Here is a 21389-nt window from a genome sequence, read left to right on the forward strand (position 1 = left end):
CACACCTATAGTATACTGTAAATGTAGTGAACTGATGTACACTGATTAAGGACAAAGATACCACACCTATAGTGTACTGTAAATGTAGTGAACTACTGATGTCCACTGATTAAGGGCAAAGATACCACCACCTATAGTGTACTGTAAATGTAGTGAACAACTGAGGTATACTGATTAAGGACAACAGTACCACCACCTATAGTGTACTGTAAATGTAGTGAACTACTGATGTACATTGATTAACGGCAAAGATACCACCACCTATAGTGTACTGTAAATGTAGTGAACTACTGATGTACACTGATTAAGGACAAAGCTACCAGCTAGAAGCTTGGCTCAAAACTTTGGCAAAGACCCAGCACTGAATGACTGGGTCACTGGGCTTATATAAGGTCTAGCCCAGCTGTTGGGTGTTAAACCTGATTAGTGGTGTACCTGACTCAAGCCCTCCCTCTGGTGGCCGGAGGGGGCATCAGCCTGACACCAACCCTTACAAACACACACACACACACACACACACACACACAGAGACACAGTCTGCAGGCACCCCCAAGTCAGATTTAAGACATTTCAAAACTTTTAATGCTACTTCCAGTGTCATTTAAAACCAAATTTGCAGTAAGGATATACAAAAATAAAGTTATTTTGAATAACTTTAACATGGTAATTGAGAAACATACTTTCAGACTAATGTTGAGGAGCTTTATCATTTTGAAGAGACATAAGAAAACCAAATAAACCAAGTGGTCAAGAAACTGACAGGAAAAAAATAAACTAGTTAAAGTAGGCACTTTCTACATAAATGATAGCAGGATGTTGTAAGCAATGAAGACAGAAGACAGAAGCTAAAACAAATGATCTATCTTTCTTTCTTCCAGTATTTTGCTAGTGAGAGCAGAGCTGTTACTTCCCTGTAATGTTCAGATGTAGCTAGCTAGATAAAGCTGGAGCTAACAAGCTGATTTCTGAGGGGATTTCAAACTATATTCACAAAATATGTAGAAAGTTACACAATTATAAATTGAGTGGAACATTTTGAGATGGACAATGTTAAATTGAATCAGTCTGTCTAGAATTTCCTGTAGAGATCCAAGACAGCTTGCTATTCACTTGGACTTGAGTTTGGTAATGTTAGTTATCTAGCTAGATAGCTTCATAATTCCATTTGATGGTGTATATGCCAACCAGATTGAACAAGACCAAAAAATGTTATTTGATTAAAATTAAAAATCTACTCAGATTTCTCCTCATCTAGATGGACATAATCAGTTAAGTAATCTATCAAACTATCTAGCTAGAGTGCTGAAAGACTAAACTCTAATCTATAAGCATCATGTCAGCTGGGAGAAAATGTTGGCAAGGACAGTATATCCACATTTCTAACAAGGTAGAAATATTAAGTCATGGTAAAAAAAAATGTCTTAGCTACGTCAGTTGAGAGAGTGATTTCCTCCTCTGATAATATTAAAGCTTGACTAATGATTCCTGTTTCCTAGCTGTCTTCTCCAGGTGCAGTGAGGAAGTGAGAATGTTTTACTCCCTGACATATGATTAATTATTGAAACAAATTTAGACTACAAATCTCTTAACCAGTTATATCAAATTTCTTAACCAGTATATCAAATGTCACTTGTTGTCTTCACTAGAGAGTTTTCAGATTTACATTGGGTGACTGGGCAACTAAGAAATAGCCGTGTTAGTCATTGGAATTTATTTTACATATTTGAATGACAGTGAAGCATAAAATTTAAGACAATTGAAGACTTATCAGTTCATTAAATTTGTAAAATGTCATTTCAGATAAATTAAGACTTTTTAAGTACCCACATGCACCCTGTCGTGAATACAGTTACGATCTAGTGTGAGTCTATACTATGAAGCGAACCGGGGCATAGCCCAAGAAGAAATGTTGCTCTATGAAATTTTTACCAAATGTTCATAAAATCAAACCCAGAATTAAGTAAAATCTTACTTTTAGGGGCTTTGCTATATTAGTACAATTCTACTAAACTGTATAAACTTATACAATATTACACAAGTATAATATGAGATTAAGTACATATGTGAGTACTTAAGCATTACACCTAAATAGCGAGCTAAAAATCCATGATGTCTACAGAAACAAGCACAGCCGGTCTATTTAGCAGCATTCAGATAAACTGCAGTACAGTACTGTGTATTTGTACTAAATACACAAAGCAAAAAAAAAATTGTTTTAAAGTACTTGCCCATTTAAAGTGCAATGTCCGAAGTACCTAACCATGGTCACAACTAGTCATTCTAATAAACTTCTAGCTAGCTAGTTAGCTAATAACTGTATGAATTAATAAATTATAGAGTGAATAAACACATATGTGAATCCCAAAAATAAACAAACTTGAGCACTGGTGAATCAGCTGATTAAGATCGTTTTAGAACACTTAAAGCAGTGCTTTTTATGGCGTTTTAAACTGACATACAAACAGTGTTATTTTTCTCTACGCTGTAAATATGCTGCAAAAACCGTAAACCATAAAAATAGAGAAAAACAACGCTGTACTTTGCGATCATAAAACGTCCAAAATGCCGCTTTTTTCGCCGTTTTACAAACAAAATGCGTTGTTTCAGGTGAAGTTTGACCACTTTGGCTTTCCATATTCTTAACACAATCGTAGATGGCTCACTTCATTAATCCAGTTTTCATATGATGAGGAACATGTTTGGTTCCTTCTTCTAATGGAAGAGCACTGCCAGTGATGCAGTTGTTATTTATTCTTACTGTTGTCTTGGATCTACAAACAAAGTGGTTTGTTAAGTTCCGAAGTGTTTCAACGTGCCGACATAGTGGAGATTTACTCTCAGCGCAGCCGCAAAACAAATCCGTGTAGGAGGGACTGTGAAACCATTGGCTGTATAGACTACTGTATGATTGGCTGCAGCAAAATGATGGACAGCTAACTTTGCCTGCTGATTAACTTAATAAGAATGACTGTTATAAGAACTCGGTTGTGTAATTGTCTTCAGTCGAAAATGATTGACATGTGCTCCGCCCTCCTCTTACCCACAGGTGTTCCTGTACTTTTCACCTTTCTCAAGAAAACGAAAGTATTTTCTGAGCAGTCGCCGTTGTTGAAGGTTGAGCGTATTGAATATACGAGCGTTTAAAATTTCACGGTAAGTTAATTCTATTTGTAAAAATGCGATGTCGGTGCAGTTTAAACAGCGTGTTTTGTAAGTACATAGTTCTGTTTAGGTTAATTCGTAGGTCAAGCCAAAGGCGGATTAAATGTAAAGATTAAAGTCCTGGGGAAGTTATGCAACTAAAATGGCTAACGCCCAGTACGATTGCGTAGATATATTTAAAATAATTTAAAGGGGCCAGATATATATTGTCAGTTATTGTAAAACTCGATTTCAAGCTCTTAGTTAGTCAGTGATATTTCCAAATGGTCCCAGTTGAAAGTCTTCTGGCCTAAACTCAAAGTTGCTACTGTAACGTTTGTTTTTTACAGGTAGTTTTCTGTTCAGTTTCAGACGTTTTGTAGTGTTGTCCAAATCCTCAGTGGACAGTTCAGATTCCCTGTATAGTTAATTATCTCTATTATTAACTATAGTTTGGGATGGCACGGTCGACACTGGCGTTTCTAAGCTTGTTTGGAGTTTCTGAAGCGCAGCGTTTTGAAACACTGATCTGAAGTGTGGCTCAAAACGGCCATGTCACGTGACCACGGCTAAACGAAGCTTGTGTTTCTACAGGTGTGATACAGAACCTGCCGCTCCTGTCTTTGACTGACAGTGTCTGAAACAAACCTGATCACACATCTGTCTCAGTCACAAACTCTATGAATGCTTATAAGTCAAGAAAACACACCCCAACTTTGAGGATTTTGTGAGAATAGAGAATTTGAGAGATGGAGAGATTCAGTCTTGTCTAGATAGAAGGTTATTGATGGGACATATTGACTGATAGGCTAATGAGAGACATCCAGTGAGCAGTAGGTAGGATAGATACAGTGACATTAATATATAGAAAGTGTGTGTAGAGAGAGATCCTCTGGTTTACTGACAGGAGTGATGTGCTGTATATCCACACATTTATATAATGGTAAAAATACCTGTGCATACCAGCAAAAAGTGTACTATGTGAATGAATCTTTTCCAAGACTGAGGAGGTAATTTGGGAAGAGAAGAAGCCACAAAACAGCATAACAACTAATATTTTATAATATAAATATAAATAATAATAAATATATAAATTGTTCCTTTACTTTACTTTATTGATCTTCATTATCCATAATCATAATTATCTACATTCACAACACTTCCTTCTGCTGTAGATAAAACCTGTTCCACGCAGACAATTCACTAAATAGGTCTGCACTTCATAGACTACAGAGTACATGTGCACCCACACAACCCTACAGAGTACATGGGAACCCAGACAACCCTACAGAGTACATGGGAACCCAGACAACCCTACAGAGTTCATGTGAACCCACACAATGCTGCAGAGTACATGTGAACCCACACAACCCTACAGAGTACATGTGAACCCACACAAACCTATAGAGTACATGTGAACCCACACAACCCATGTGGTTATTTATCTCAGTAAACATACTGGTTGTTAATAGATTATCTTTCTAAATTTCATGTCTTACACATGAAACTGAAATACCTAGAATTTGAAATGCCTTACAGAACACAACTAAACACAGAAACATCTTTTGTTTCTTTGTTTGTTGTGTGGTGATTGGTCTGAAATATTTATTGATCTTATGTATTGATAACCTGGCATAACCCACCACAATAATATCCAGGCAAAGTAGTTTAGATTTTGTTGTTTCACAGAATAGAATTATCAGGAAAAGTGGTCACTGTGGAGATCATTGACAGATTGCTTCTGTTCTAAAGGCCCAGAAGTGTTGGAAGAATTATGAGTGAATATTATTGAATTACATTTTTTCCTTATAATACATTTATCCAGTTAAACTTTGTGTCGTTGGCTAAATATATCAATCGATTATCCAGATTAATGTTGTGTCATTAGCTAAAGATATTGGTCAAATATCCAGTTAAACTCTGTGTAATTGGCTAAATATATCGGTTGTATGGTTGCATGAGTTCAGACGTCATTTCTTGCAGGAAGCAGTGCTGAGTGTTTCCCACACAGTAAAACTCTGTGCTAAACTCAGAGACTCTGTGTTATTGATAAAATGTAAGTCAGGCATCTTCTTTTCATATTGGTGTTTTGTGATAAAAAAAAAATGTTAGTTGATGTTTACAGTTACTAACAAGCAGGCATGCTACTCCATGTGCTCTCTGTATAGGTTTAGTTTCACTTTCATGTTTTAGCATATTTCTCCTCTGGTAATACTGTTTCATATCAGCTGGCAGATGTACTTCCTTTATGTATTAGGACAAAGATACCACCACCTATAGTGTACTGTAAATGTAGTGAACAGCTGATGTAGACTGATTAAGGACAAATATATATAATATTAATTCATTAATACTAGTGGTGCCAATTAATTAAAAAATTAATCAAGTTAATCAATAAAAATAGATTATCATTATTAATCATGAAGTTTAACATTTTAATACAGTATTACAATACTAGTATTTACTTGTATTTTGGGGGATAAAACAAATACATGTGTAGTGTTGGAATAAATGAATGCATGATACACTGGTTTAAGGATTCCATTTGTTCTTTAACATCTCAGATTAATTGAATAACAAGGAAGCTGCCATTCAGCACAACGGATGTTGTCTCCTCAGTCATCGTATTATCCGTGGTCACTCTTGTCAGTAATTCAGCCTGGTAAAAATCCATGCGGGATTTATGGGAAGACGCTGGGGTCAAACTTGGAAATATGGTTCATTTGTGTAAAAAACCAAAACGTTAATGTTTTTAAATTGATCATGAGTGTTAAGGCTGACAGCCCTAATAAATACATTTGAAAGCATTCAGATTCCAGTTTCCCACTGTGTGAAAACAGTACAGTAGAACCTCTCAGAAAACGCCTCCATCTTCCTCTGTGGCACTTTGAGGACCTTTGGAATGTCTGATTGGGCATCATGGAGATTTATGATTTAAAATGTTTGAAATATTGTGACATAAAACAAATGATGGTGCACAGCTTTATGGGTATAATGTTAATTCTAAATTCATTAAGAATAACTTTTGTGTGTATAACTGTTTTTGTGTATTCAGTGGAATATTTTAATGAAGCCATAACAGTTATTCAGTGGAATATTTTAATGAAGCCATAACAGTCTGTTCAGTATTCTGTCATCATCACTGTTTCAGTTCTCCACCCACCCTGTTAATATCAGTGTTTACGTATGGTTCATGTTTCACATCATGTGTTTTATTTTTAATATGTTGATGTGAGTTTTATCAGGCATTGATTCAGTGTGATTCACTCTGTGTGTATGAACTGTTGACAGGGAGCAGAGAGCAGCATCTCCAGTGTCCAGCTGTGTGTGTGTGAAGAGGAACAACTCCATGATGGAGCCTCATAACTCCAGCAGTGGAGGAGGAACCTCTGACCCAAAGTGAGGAGCTTTCCATCAGCACCTAATCTGAGGAAACAGGAAGAGGGAATATTCAGGATAAATGAGATGTAGTGAAGGATGTAATTACTCAACACTTTCCTCATCTTCATCAGGGTAAAGAGAGCAGAGTCTCCAACACCCAGCTGTGTGTCTGTGAAGAGTGACTGGTCCATGGAGCCTCCTCCTGTATTCAGCAGTGGACCTGTGCCCTCAGTCCTACAGTGAATCACACATTACACACTCAGATTCTTTCATAAGTGGGGTAGATGTGCTCCTCCCAGTGTCTGAGGGAGTGATGTTCCCCCCAATATTACAACAATCATACCCAAGTAAACAATATCACCATTCTACAGGACAAACTAATAAGAGGGGTTCACCACAGGTGTGTTTTAGTTTTAGGAGAAAAGGAGTGTGGTATGTTTGTGTAGTTGCTGAAGGGCAGGTGTGGTCTATGTGTGTGTGTGTGTGTGTGTGTGTGTGTGTGTGTGTGTGTGTGTGTGTGTGTGTGTGTGTGTGTGTGTGTTGGTTCGATGGTCTAGCTAAAGGACAGGTGTGTGTGTGTGTGTGTGTGTGTGTGTGTGTGGTATGTTTGTGTAGTTGCTGACAGACAGGTGTGATGTGTGTGTGGTATGTTTGTGTTGCTGAAGGACAGGTGTGTGTGTGTGTGGTATGTTTGTGTAGTCTCTGAAAGACAGGTGTGGTGTGTGTGTGTGGTTTGTTTGATGGTCTTGCTGAAGGAGAGGTGTGGTGTGTGTGAGTGGTATGATTGTGTAGTTGCTTAAGGAGAGGTGTGATGTGTGTGTGTGTGTGTGTGGGATATTTGTGTTGCTGAAGGACAGGTGTGTGTGTGTGTGTGTGTGTGTGTGTGTGTAATTCCTGAAGGACAGGTGTGATATGTGTGTGGTATGTTTGTGTAGTTGCTGAAGGATGTGTGTGTGTGTCTGTGTGTTTTTGTGTAGTTCCTGACGGACAGGTGTGTGTGTGTGTGTGTGTGTGTGTGTGTGTGTGTGTCAGTATGTGAGAACCAGGTATAGTATGTGTGTGTGTGAGAGAGAAGTGTAGTGTGTGTGTGTGTGTGTGTGTGTGTGTGTGTGTGTGTGTGTGTGTGTGTAACAGGATAGTGGGGTGAAATCAAACAGAGCGCGATTCCCATAGTAATTAAGCCAATAAGGGAGATTTATTTTCCTCAAAAGGACCAGTGACAGGGCCATGATGCCATAAGCAGGCAAAAAAAAATGTATTCCAAAAAATAACAACAAAAAAAGAAATCCAGTAATCCACGCCAACACAGATTAACCCAAAATAAGGCAATTTAACAGGCTCCCAATTATGGCATTCAATCAACGCATCTCTCTTGCATTCCAATGCCACTCTTTATATTTAATCTTCGACCCTTAGACCGAACCATTCTAGATACCTAATTTATTAAATTCATAATATTTCTCCCCTATGGTTCAACACAAAGGCTATCATTTAAAACATTTTCCCATTATCCAAAAATTATTAAAATCATAAGAGGGGTGCGGTCATGTGCTTCCTTCAGACTTTTTTCATGGTAAAAGCTTTCCGTTCTTTCTCTGCCACTTCTTTTCTCAGAGAACTTTCAGAGTTGCTTCTTTGTTTCCTTTGGTGCCATTATCCCTCAAACCTAAACACCCCCAAAAGCCAAATAGCCCACCATCGGCCTCACAACAGCTACGCCATCAGCCAAATTGCCCTCAACCACTTCTCACGCACTTTAATACCCCTAAACAACAATTACCCCTTTAGACTAACAGCCCTCAACCACAACTAACCAAACAGCTAAATACCCCCTCAAACTACTCCAACTACCCCACAGCTGTAGCAACACTCTAGCACCCACCTAGCAAGATGATAACAACCATATGGCACCCCAAAAGCAACCACTTGGTAATTCCCTAGCAACCACTTGGGACCCCTTAGCAACCACTTGGTAACACCCTGGCATGCACATAACAACTACGTGGGAATGGCTTAACAGCTCAACGATATTTCAGGATTCCATTTTACATGCAAACTGCATTTAACAACATTTCATAGTATTTATGGTGTTAATAGTAAACAACCCCTCATCCTCATCTACCCCACAGCCAAAGAACCCTCAACCAAAATTACCCCCACAGCAAAATCTCTCAACATTTACCCTAGCAACACCCTAGCAGCCACATTTATTATACTAATAATCCATCATTTGTCATATAAAAAAAGAATAAACTGATTTTAAAATCTACTCTACATCACACGATGTCAATGATTAAATGTTAAATGTAATCCTGCAATAATGCTGAAATCCTTAATTACTGTTAAATGCTATTTAAACATGAAATGTAATTTGCTGTGGAGTAGTTGAGGATGGGAGGATTTTTAGCTGTTGAGACATATTGTAGTTGGCTTTAAATATAATGTCACCAAATTGCACCCTTTCATAACCAGTTACACTCAATGTTTCTATACCTGTAATTTGTCTTTTTTCTAATGTCACTGAATAAGAGAAATAATTTCCCCACATTATGGTGTCATTGTAGAAATATTTCAAAGAAATGTTTGTCATTTACTTCATTTAAATCACTTTAGATTCTGACTGGCTGCAGTTGCTCTAGTCGCTGAATACAGAAGGTTATGATTTAGATGGTAAAAACCAATGCCAGTTTTATGAAGTATTTAAGAGGAAACAAAGGCCAAGCCACAAATTTAATTATTTAACTTACTTAGAGGTGATGTGAGATAATCTGAACCTACAGAAACACAAATGTGGACATCATTGTACATTTACAGCATTTGGTGACTTATAGAAGTTCATTATAGTCTCTATCAAATACAGACGTTCATGTGAAAATAGAGAGGTCAATGTCAGTAATACTCATGCTAAAGTGCTGCCTAGAGTGGAACTTGGATGTGGGCCAAAATGTTATAATTATGTTATGAATTAACTGTAATTAATTAATATGTTCTTATTGTGTTGACCCTTTTATTAGCAGCAAATATGTACATTACATGTGTTTAACAAAATCCAATGACATATGACAAGTTGTACATACATACTGAAGTTAGCCGACTGACTAACATGTCTTGCACGGAGTGAAAGTCAAGTCAGTATCCATTGGTCTGTTTCTGTTTTATAGGTGGACAGCTAACTCTTTGTATTCTGCACAACAATGATTATCTATATGAAAAAAGCACTTCAGGTTCATATATGTATTGTTAATTTTGCCAATTTACAAATTAATTCAAGTTTACTGATATTTCCAAATAATGGACAACATCAGTAATTTCAGAACCACTCCAGTTATGCAGAAATGGCAGTTTTTAATAAATGTTTACTCACTTTTAATGGATCTGACATAGACTTATGGACATACAGACACAAAAGCAAAATATTTAAACTTATAAAATGTCTCAGAAAACGCTTCTTTTATCTTGCAAACAAAGTCTCAACTAAACGATACTGGCTTGTAAACATTTTTTGTGATATCTTTCAAGTCATATGACCCTGCTTTATATTAAGAGTGCATTTTGAACAGTTATTGAAAGAACAAGTGAGCTGTCTGCTGCTTCCATATACACAAATAGGTTCATTTATTAAATCTTGAACGTCTACTGATTGCAGGTGTAATGACAACCTGTAAACAAGCATGAGTACAGAAACATTAATTTCCATCATGTCATACTAAGGTCACTCTATACACTACATAATTAGGCCCACTTGTCAATCTTATGAATAGGCTCAGGTACAACCTCATTTGTCAGATGGACACACGCACACACACAAGCACACATGTGCGCGCACACACACACACACACACACACACACACACGCACACACACAAGCATGCATGTGCGCACACACACACCCACCCACCCACCAAAGTGGGTGGAGCGTCTGACACTCATCTATAACCCAAGTCCAAACGTCACAGTAGATGAGCATCTTGTCGCTTTTAGGGGACGCTGCCCTGTCAAGCTGTATATGCCAAGCAAGCCATCTAAATATGGCATAAAGATATGGGCAATGTGTGATGCCAGGACAAGTTATGCCTGGAAAATGCAGGTCTATACTGGGAAACCTGCAGATGGTGTTCCTGAAAAGAACCAAGGGAAGCATGTGGTTCTGGAGATGACTGCAGGTCTCAAGAGACACAACATAACATGATAATTTCTTCACCTCCTACGCTCTTGGTGAGGAGCTGCTCCAAAAAAAAAAAATCACCATGGTGGGGACGATCAGAAGAAACAAGCCAGAGCTGCCTCCCGCCTTACTTGTTACACAGGACAGAGATTATTTTTCCTTCAGATCTGCCGTCACCAATACTCACACCCTTGTATCCTACTCTCCGAAGAAAAGGAAAAATGTACTCCTGATGACAACTCTGCACAGGGATGCAGCTGTGCGCACCAGGGAGGACAAGAAACCCAATACCATCCTGGATTACAACAGGAACAAAGGCAGAGTCGACAACCTTGATAAGGTATGTTGATTTTGATTTTCATGTACTTCTCTATCATCAGTTTTGTTTGAACTGAGTTTATTTTTGTGGAGAACAAAATTTAGGAACAGCACAGAATCAGTTGTATCCATTTGAATATGCAAACATGTTTTAGATTGGATTGTTAGATGTGATGTCCTGATGCATCATGCAAAACATAAGATATTAGTTGTATGTACTCAGGATTTTATGCACTTTTTGCACCTTTAGAAGTTACTGGCACATACTCTTTTCAGAGGAAGACAGCACATTGGCCGATGATATTATTTTTCAACATATTAGATGTGTCATCTTACAACGCATTTGTGGTGTGGATGGAGGTGAATCCAGGATGGAAGCAGGGGAAATTTTTCAAGAGGAGGCTATTTCTGGAGGAGTTGGGGAAAACTATGTGGGCACCTTACATTCAACAACGCCAGCACCTTCCCCGAATGCCAGCCTCAGCCGCATTGGTAACATAGATCCAGGAGCAAGAAGCAAGATCACTTGCTACAAGAAAGAGGGGATAAGAGGAAGAGGTGCAGTCTGTGTGCACCAAGAAATGTCAAAACAAGCATAACATGCCATAAATGCAATGCATATCTTTGCAAGAGACATGCAACAACCTGCGCATATTGTCCAACATGTTCATGAGCAAAAAAACACCACTGAAGTTTGAGTCAACACAATCCACCACATTTAGAAGCCTGATTTTGTTATCAGTTGACAGTTTTTTTTCTGTTATCAGGCAAAAACACATCTGATAGACTGGTTAACATGTTATTGTTCTTGTTAGTTATTCGTTAATGTATGAAGACATTGATCTTGGAATATTGTGAAATTGTCAAGTGCAGTTTTGGGATAATTTCCTTTGTACACAATTAAAATATTCATGGTCCCTTTTGACCGGGAACACAACACGTGTTACACTTTTTGTGATATATAAAAATTTTTAAAGGTTTCAAAGCAAATGTCCTTGATAACTCTGACCCAAAGTACTCTGTAATAAATAGTATACCATGTGTCATCTGATTATTTCTTATACTCAAAATAATCCAGAAATTGCTTTTTAGAACTTGCTTTCAAGTGTATAAGCTCAAATCAATGAGGCACACAAGCCACTAAAAACATATAAAAGTTCAAAACTTGTAATATTCACTAGAACTTAAGTTAATTAAAAAATCTAACACAACAAGTAGTGATAATATGTATTATTACAGTTTTGTATGGTGAGTCTTTGTGGAATGGTTATTTCTGACCGGGAACACAAAATTGTTTAACACGAAATGAACACAACATTTCTCGTTGCAAAATAAAATTAATCATCAACATTTATAGGACCAAACAACTCACTAAAATGCCTCAGACGTTTGCTACCACTCACAGGCCTAAATTTAGCTGCTAAATGGCCAGTTGTCAGGTGACTAATTAGCTCGCCTACCAAGCTCTTGGTAAACAATATGCAAGCAGACACCTATACCCCCCTTGACATCCACAGTAATTTTTAGGTGGCATTAGGCATCATTAGTTAGCCAGCTAGCTAACTTAACCAAATAAGACTGTAGCTGAATAAAGCAAACCCTGGACCAAACATACACAAATTTATCAGGCTAACTAGCTTACACAGCTAGCTAATACAGTTAGCTAGGAGTTTTCTGCCACTATTTTGTGACAACTAACTAGCTACAATATTTGCTATTTGTGCTCATTTTTTCCGTTACGCAAGTTAAAATATACAGCTGGCCAGTTAAAGTAATTTAGCTAGCTGGCTAACTATCTTAGCTACCTTTCTTGAGGTACGTTAGCTAACGAGCTGGCTAAGTTAGCTGGCTAGGCTAAGATACCAGTTATAATAGACAGAGCATTTCGCTCTTTATATCTAAATATAAAGTTCCTCATTTTTAATTTCTCATTCCTCAAAATATTTTTGTTTTGTCAAGTTACAACATTTATCTTTGTGTTGAGCTTTCTCACACTTTATTCATTAAATGTAATGAAATTTCAATTCATTTCAAAAAGCGTTTAACATAATTAAACATGATTTAATTTTCACTTAACCAGCACAGACCCTCTCCCTCACTCCCTCAGCCAGTACTATAGGGACAGCTAATCAACTCCTCAACCTCAGTTACCACACAGCCAGTCACAACCCCTCACCCTCAACTACCACACAACCCTTATTATTTTCACAGCTAAACAGCCCTCGAGCACAACTACCCCTCGGCTAAATAACCCCTCAACATGAACTATGCCACAGGCAATTACCTCTCAAAAATAACTAACCCAGTAGCTAAATAACCCCTTATACTCAGCTACCCCATAGCCAATTACCCCAACACAAACTACCACCACCTCCATATAACCCTCAAGCACAACTGCCTCCACACCTAAATAAACCATAAAAACAACTGCCCAACAGCTAAATAACTCCTCAGCCTCAGCTACCCCACAGCCAATTAGCCTTCACCACAAATTACCCCCACAGTCCCTTAACAATTACCCCCATCAGCCAAATTGCTCTCAACAACTTCCCCCACAGCTTAATAACCCCTCAACAGCAATTACACCATTAGACTAATGGACATTACCCCAACAGCCAAATTCCCCCTCATGCTAAACTACTCCACAGCCATAGCAACACTCTAGCAACCACCTGACACTAGAAACTGCCTAGCAAGACCATAGCAACCACTTGGTAAAACCCTAGCAACCACTTGGTAACACCCTAGCAACTACTTGGTAATTCCATATCAACTACTTGAGACTTCATAGCAACCACCTAGCAAGACCATGGCTACCACTTAGTAACAGTTAAGCTACCACTTGGGATCCCATAGCAATAATTTCGAACTCCATAGCAACCACATAGCAACACCATAGCAACTACTTGGTAACACCCTAGCAAATATCTGGATATCTATAGAAGCCAAATAAAATGCCATAACAACCACTTGGTAACACCCTAGCAACCATGTTGGACTCCATAGCAACTACCTATCAAGACTGTAAAAACCACTTGGTAACAACCTAGCAGCAACTCAGACCTCATAGTCTGTGTGTAATGATGAGGAGATACAGGATAAGGTCTGTCCTACATATGTAATGATGAGATACAGGATGAGTTCTGTACTACATATGTAATGGTGAGATACAGGATGAAGTCTGTACTACATATGTAAGATGGGTCACATCCCAGTGTGCTTCAATGAGGGGAAAAATACTGTTGATGATGATGATGATGATGATGATGATGATGATGATGGAACATTGGGCAACTGTGCTGTAAATGTCTTTCATCAAACATTTTAGGTATAAGGGTCAGGGCTTTCAGTGCTGTACTTTGATATACTCTTCCTACATGACTGAGTATTTACTATTACTACATATGAACCTGTATGTCTGAGTAATTATTATTACTATGTATCTTCCTGCATGTGTGAGTAATTATTGCTACTCTGTATATTTCTGCATATCTGAGTAATCCTTATTATTCTCTATATTCCTGCATGTCTGACTCACAATTATTACTCTGTATTGTCAAAGTTGGCCCCACCCTGTCAGTTTGTTCACCTTATCAATCCTGTCATGCTCTGTTTTGGCTTTACTTCTTGGTTTTCTTTCCATGCACTTATTTGTTTTGATTTTTCTGTTGCTTCCCCTTGTTTGACTGCTCCGCCTGTTCTCTCCTGCTTCTAGTTGTTCTTTGTTAACTCTTGTTTATGTTCCTTGTTATCTCGTGTATATATTATTTGTGTTTCTCTCATCTTGTCTCTGGTTCACTCAGCCTGTATTCATTGTGCTAAGCCTCCATTTATACTAAGGCCCTGTCGTGTTTGCTGTTCGTCTAGCATGTGTTCTTTATCTCAGGTTATTACCATGTAACCTGATCCCAGTTGTGTTTCTGTCAGTGTATTTGCTCTTTGTTATTGTGTTTTGCTTTCGTGTTCTGGCTCTGTTCGTCTCTACATGTCGACCTCCATTCTACTGACCCTGATTTTGTTCCAGTATGTTCCAGAACACTTGCGTCCTCTCATCGGTCTGTTCCAATTTGCTTGTTGCCTTGACACACTTCTCACTGCTTTACAGCGTGCAGTAAGTGAAGCCGAGCTCCCTTTTTAAAAAATTCCCTTCGATTAGTTTTTGCTAAGAGTTACGGTCAACTTCTTTTTTTCTGGCTTTAATTCCCGGTTTCGGTATGTCAGGACTTTACTGTAAAAATTAGATTTAATGGGTGAAGTTAACGGCCAGAACCGCCTGAGCTAGCTAGCCGCTCGTTGACCTGTCTGTCGGTCATTTCTGTGTGAAATACAGGGTGTCTGACTATCTGGCCACATGACATGATTAAAATGATTTAAATGACTGATTAAATTCACCCAGCGCACCTGAAGTGGTGCTTCACAACTCGAGATGTGTTACTGCTTTTGTGGAGAGGCGTGCGTGCGTGAGGGAGTGTCTGAAAGAGTCACAGAGTGCCTTTGAACTTGACTCCTTTCTGAATTATTCCTTGAGTCCGTATGCAGGCAAAGTAAACATCAGATATGTTCACATTTATAGTTATGAGAAAATATGACTCAATAAATATGAATTAATGAACAATTTCCAGATTAGGCAAACTGTCAACACTCAAATTATGAGATTGATTCTGATTCACATTGTCATTATGGGATTATAAAGTAATTCTTTATGTAAACATAAATAAGTAAATAACCCCCTAAACTGCAGAACATTATTCATTCACACAGTTAACTTAAAAAAAAAATCCTCTGAAATATTTGGTGTTCTGGTACAGGTGTAAACACCACTCTCACACAGAAACCTCGGTGTTCTGGTACAGGTGTAAACACCACTCTCACACAGAAGCCTTGGTGTTCTGGTACAGGTGTAATGCACCTGTCCTTTCTCAGTCTCTTGTGGTCTCCAGGCCTCTCTCCTGGTAGGTCTTTCCCTCTGTGTCATCAGACTCCTGCAGCTCATTCAGAATGCTGCTGCACAGCTCATCTGCAACCTCTTGAAGTTCTCTGTCACCCTCCTGCTGTGTTCTCTCCACTGGATCCTGTAGCAGCTCACATCAGATTTTAAACACTGACACTCACCTACAAAGCCATAAATGGACCAGCTCCCACATACCTAAAAGCACCAATCAAAACATCTCTTTTTTCTTGTTCACTGTGGAATTTTTCTCTGAGACATAATGGTTATTAGTAGTGGGTGAATGAATGAATAAATTAAGTTTTAGTGGGTAACACTAACTCTTCTTCTGTTCTGTACCCACCTTTCATTTCAACTTCATACTAGTTATGTCCAATAATTTCAAGTTGATTTCTCTAGATTATTTGAAGAAAAATTGCTTTTCATCTGAAAGGTTATGTAGTCCATTCATATTAATTCCTCTGTCGTCATGGTTAGCGTCTCCATTTACAGCACTTCCTGTCTGCAGCTGCTGAATTTTATTCCTCTATGGCCCTGCTGCCACAAGCCCCGCCCCCACCGGAACCAACAGCAAAGCCACTGTGGAGCTCTGATCTCCACATGACTGAACTTTTGGTACACACACAAGTGATCATACAACATATACCAAGTTAATAAGATAAGCCAGTCTGATACTGTAGGCTACCAAAATATGAACCACTATTTAAACAGTATCAAGGTAGAATCGTATGTATATGTACAAAGTCAACCAAATCAGATGATTTGGAAACTGGTTTCCTAGCTAGCTGTTCACATTGAGTTGTTCATCCTTGAAATATCAGGCTTCTTCTGTAACCCATCAGCAAACAAGCAACGACATCTCTTACTTATTACTAACTGCTTTGAGAAAAACTCAAAAATACCTCTGTATCAGGACAGCAGGACTGTCAGATTGATCGGGGGTGATGTACCCCTTCAGACTGTGTCCGTGGTGTATACTGTAGGAAGGAGGGACATTCTAGATGGACCCAAGTGCAGAGGAGGAAAGGGAAGTGGAGAAGAAGAAGAAGCCAACCAAAAGATGTAATCACTACAGGGAAGGGGAGTGAACTGAAAGAGTGGGAGTGCTACAGAGCACTGCACTACAATACTGGGAAGAAACTTGCAAATGTAGAGCTTGGTGATGATGATAGGCATACTTGACCAGCCCAGTATGGGGACCAAACTACTGTCCTCACTTGTCAAGGACATCCATTTTAACCACCACTCTACAGAGGAGGTGGATAAGATAGCCAGAGGAACAACAGACAAACAACTTTTTTTTTCCCTCAAAAAACAACTAGGCACACACCACCACCACCACCACCATCATTTAGCTGATGCTTTTATCCAGAGTGACTTGGAATCATGACTGAGTACAACTTTGAGTAATTGAGAGTTTTGCTCAGGGGCCTAACAGTGGCAGCTTGAACTGGTAACCTTCTGATTACAAGTGAAATACCTTAACCACTGAGCTTCCACAGCGCTACCACTACCCACAGTGCCCCAACAACACCAACAACATGCTACCAAAACAGTATAAAGAAAATTTCAAAAGTTACCATAGTAACCACTTCAGTAACCACCACCATTCACAACTGCAGCAACACTCTGATGCTCCTTAATAACAAAATCCACCAAATAATAAAACATCATGACACAATAGTTACAGATGACACACAACACCTTTTTTCTTTTTCTTTTCTTTTATTCTCTTCCCTTAGATGTAGAGTTTTGCTGATGCTACATTACGGGCTGATTAAGGAGGTGTTGTCCTTCACAGTCAAACATTTCCTCATACTAAGCTTGGGTGCTGTGTGTGCTTTGTGTTGAGCCAAACTTGGCTGGCCACTAGAGGTGTGTACAGGGGAGCTGAGTTTGATCCCAGTGATGAGTCCCTGTCGGGCGTGCGGGGCTGCCTGTTACCCTGCCCCTCATCTATCACACTGCATACTGCAGTCATTTATTATAGAGAGAAATGTGAACTAAGGTCGACAATGGCACTTACACAAAATTGCTACATCAAATAAACTTTAGACTGTATGTGTTTCTACTCCCCTGGATGGGTTTCATGTGGGCCGGTGCAGCACCTAATGATGGCACATGTGCAATGAAAGTGAAAGTGTGTATTGATGTGACCCGTCGGAGAGAGTCAGTCAGCCAACCTCACACTCCAATGTCATATTAGAAACAGGAGGCCAAATTAACCCAATAGGCTTAGTGCACCTAATGGTACTGTTCACTTATGCGTACTGTCAAGGCCACAACACAGAGCATGGTAAACCTGGACTTCAGGTGACACTGTTTGAATGTTGTGCTTACTAATCCTAGCTGCAACAGTTATTTAGGTCATTATATCAGGTGATATAATCAGGTGATTACTGTCGGCCAAACAGTACTAATCCAAATTCTACCAATGCCAAAAGAAGATGACCTTAAGTTGACTGAGTAGTGAAGAGCAAATGAATCGAGTTTAGACAGACTAACAAACTGGGTATCTGACAAACATATAAAATAAGATGTTATTCTAAGTACAATATTCTTCTCATGAGAGGTTCTAGACTTGTAGTTACTTCTGTTTAAAATGACTCTGTTGAAATCAGTTTTTAACTACTGATCTCAGGGGTGGCATAAGAAGGAAAGGCTCAACAGATGTGTTCATGCAAATTTATAGCTTCTTTGTCTCAGTCTTAGGCTTTGATTGTGTTAGGCATTTATCTTGAGTTACCTTACAAAACATAAATTAATTCAATATAGTACATTATATAGAATATAGTACAGAAAGAGGGAAACAAAACAACAAATTTTTATCACACTAATTTCACCTGAGCACTTAGTCTGCACATTTATAAATACAAAGGAAGAATTCTTACAAACAATATAAAGCACACTACTAATTTTTCATATATTATCTGGCTTCTCCTACTACTAATTCAGAAGCACTTTGCTTGCACAGCTGATGAAAGACCTCAAAAACATTTCATTGCTTAAAGACAAAACATTAGAGAATATTCAAAGAAAACAGATAATGGTTCAAGGCAGATATGACTATGCAATATTTCAAACATGTATGTGCAAATGATTTATTTCAAAGCTTAAGGTTTTGATCACACATTCAAAATCAGGAGTGAAAGACAAATAAGAGAAAATGTTTATTTGAGGATAAGCTATTTAATTTGGGAAGTTCATTGTATGGAAACATTCTGGAAATTAATGTATAGTCTATCCTGTCCTCATCTTGTTCAAGGCTGGTCAAGCTGCTTCAAGGCTGAGTGGAATCTTGATCCGCATCTGAGTATTTTTCTGTGCTTGGACTGAAATAGTTTACTCAAAGTGCTGAGCCCTTTGGATGGATTGGAAAAGTGCTGCTCATGGCCTGAGGGCTTGTAATCCGCAGTGTGAGGGTCTCCGAGCATCTCTCTCACCTTGGGTGAGGCGTCCTTGTGTAAGTACTGATAGGGCTTTTTGCCACTGTTGTCACGTATGTTGCAGTTGGCACCATAATCACGCACCAGAACACTCAGGACTGATTCGTGGCTGTGAATAGCAGCCATGTGTAGTGGGGTGTAGCCGTCGTAGCTCTTGATGTTAACGTCAACCCCTGGCCCACCTTGCTGTGAAAGAAGAAGGATCTTGCGCACCATTTCACTGTTTCCTTGTTTAGCAGCCCAGTGAAGTACTGTGAAGCCAGAAATGAAGTTTCTCTTCTCTGCCAGCTTGATGTCCTGGAGCAGAAGTTGGCAGATTTGATCTTGCTGTCCTGCAGCACACTTCACAAGCCACTCATGTTTTCTTGGCCCTAGAGGGAAGATGACTGACTGCTTTGTATCCACACCTGGTTTGGTGTCTTTGTTGACCCTTTTCAGGGCTGGTGAAGCAGGTGCCACAGAGTGCCTCTGCTTGGTCCTGGCTGATCTGTACAAGTCATATCCATCAGTCACTTCACTCAGACATGCTGCAACAGTCCTTTCAGTTCGTTCATGGGCCATCTTCAAATCTGCCGGAGCAAGTATCATTACTTCTGGATATATATAGAACACATATTGTATGTACTACATACAGCCTGACAAGAGCCTAAAACCTTGTAATAGATTAATAATGCACTAATACTTCAAGTGCTGTTGCATATTTTAAATGAGAGTTTTAGTCATCGCTGATCAGAGGATAAAAGCATTTTCAATACGTCAGTTTTTGTCCCTTATTGTAAAGATTATTTAGTTTACTGTGTTTTTTTATACATGAGATTTAGATTAATCCTTTTAGAAAGGCAAGCCCAAAAAGCAGAAAAAATAATCAAATATCCATACCAACTGTAGGATGTTTTTTCCACTCTATCTTCAATTTTTTCAGATTCCACTTCTGCTTTCCTCTTTTGGTTTTCTTTATTAGGTCTCTCCTGGATTTCACCTCCTTTGTATCTATATATTCATTCTCGATGCCTCCAGCACACCAGCTCCAGAAACGCCTCATTGTTCGATCTGTCCTCTTCAGTGTCTTTCCACAGACTGAGCTGTAAAGGTGTTCATGGGATTCCCCTCATGTGTGACATTATGACACGGGACATATGGGGTTCTAAAGTTCCAAGGGTGTAGATGAGTTGTTTTTCTTTGAATTTCCTAATTTAATTGCTGCCATAGCAACAACTGACAATGCAAACAGATATGTCATTAATGCAGCGACTCTAACAGGTTCCTCAACCTGGATTGATTAACCATGTATGGCTCACCACCGGAGACTGTGATACATATACAATTCCAAAGTGTACTTAATTCTGAGCAAAATCTAACTAGCCTCATTACTGCTGAACTATGAGGGCCCGTTTAAAGAGAAATCAGGGGAACTGTACTTGCACATACATATGAAACATTTTCACATAAATAGCCTACTACTTGCATTTGTGCATAATAATTTAAACTTGCATATACATGCACTTGCACATTCAATCACTGATGCGTAAACCCAGAGTTGCACTATGCTTGTGTGTGTATGAGTGTGGCTGCTGTCACAGAACGTTCGCCTCCCGCGAGTCACAGGGTTTGGCCCGCCACGTGACTTGGGAGTATATGTTTATGGCCATGCCTGCACACACCTGTACCTCATCTTGTTTCTGTATTTAAACCCTTGTTAGTGTGTACAGTATTGTTGATCATTGTTGGTGTAGCCTGTGGATGTCAAGATTAGTCTCGTTATTGTTAAACGTATTCATGTTCATGTTATATGTGAGTGCCGTTATGTTGTATGTAATAAATATTCGTCCATGTCGATTGAGTCTGTGCATCCTGCTCCCTGCCCTCGGTACTCGGGCCACCTCGTTACAGCTGCGTGTGTGTAAAACAATTTTCAGGGTGCCGGAAGTCATTTCATTGTAACAGCAAGGCAGATATTTAACATGTGTACAGTGTGCATAATAGACAGAGG

At 38.9% G+C, this 21389-nt stretch overlaps 1 long non-coding RNA gene across 4 annotated transcripts in view; it reads left to right on the forward strand.

Annotated features, from left to right (window-relative positions):
* LOC145657437 (uncharacterized) overlaps positions 1 to 12107 on the forward strand; it is a 356445-nt gene extending 344338 nt beyond the window's left edge. The window contains exons 2-5 of one of the 4 annotated variants that reach the window (XR_014123098.1): positions 3047 to 3153; positions 6433 to 6540; positions 6654 to 11027; positions 11282 to 12107. This is a non-coding gene — a long non-coding RNA (uncharacterized LOC145657437). Of the gene's footprint in view, positions 1 to 3046; positions 3154 to 6432; positions 6541 to 6653; positions 11028 to 11255 lie in introns of all 4 variants that reach the window. The other 3 variants (XR_014123095.1, XR_014123097.1, XR_014123096.1) reach the window with 3 other exon arrangements.
* The last annotated feature ends 9282 nt before the right edge of the window (positions 12108 to 21389 follow it).

This window comes from Electrophorus electricus, chromosome 1, assembly GCF_041902795.1.
Source record: "Electrophorus electricus isolate QZ-2024a chromosome 1, ASM4190279v1, whole genome shotgun sequence".
Lineage (NCBI taxonomy): Eukaryota > Metazoa > Chordata > Actinopteri > Gymnotiformes > Gymnotidae > Electrophorus > Electrophorus electricus.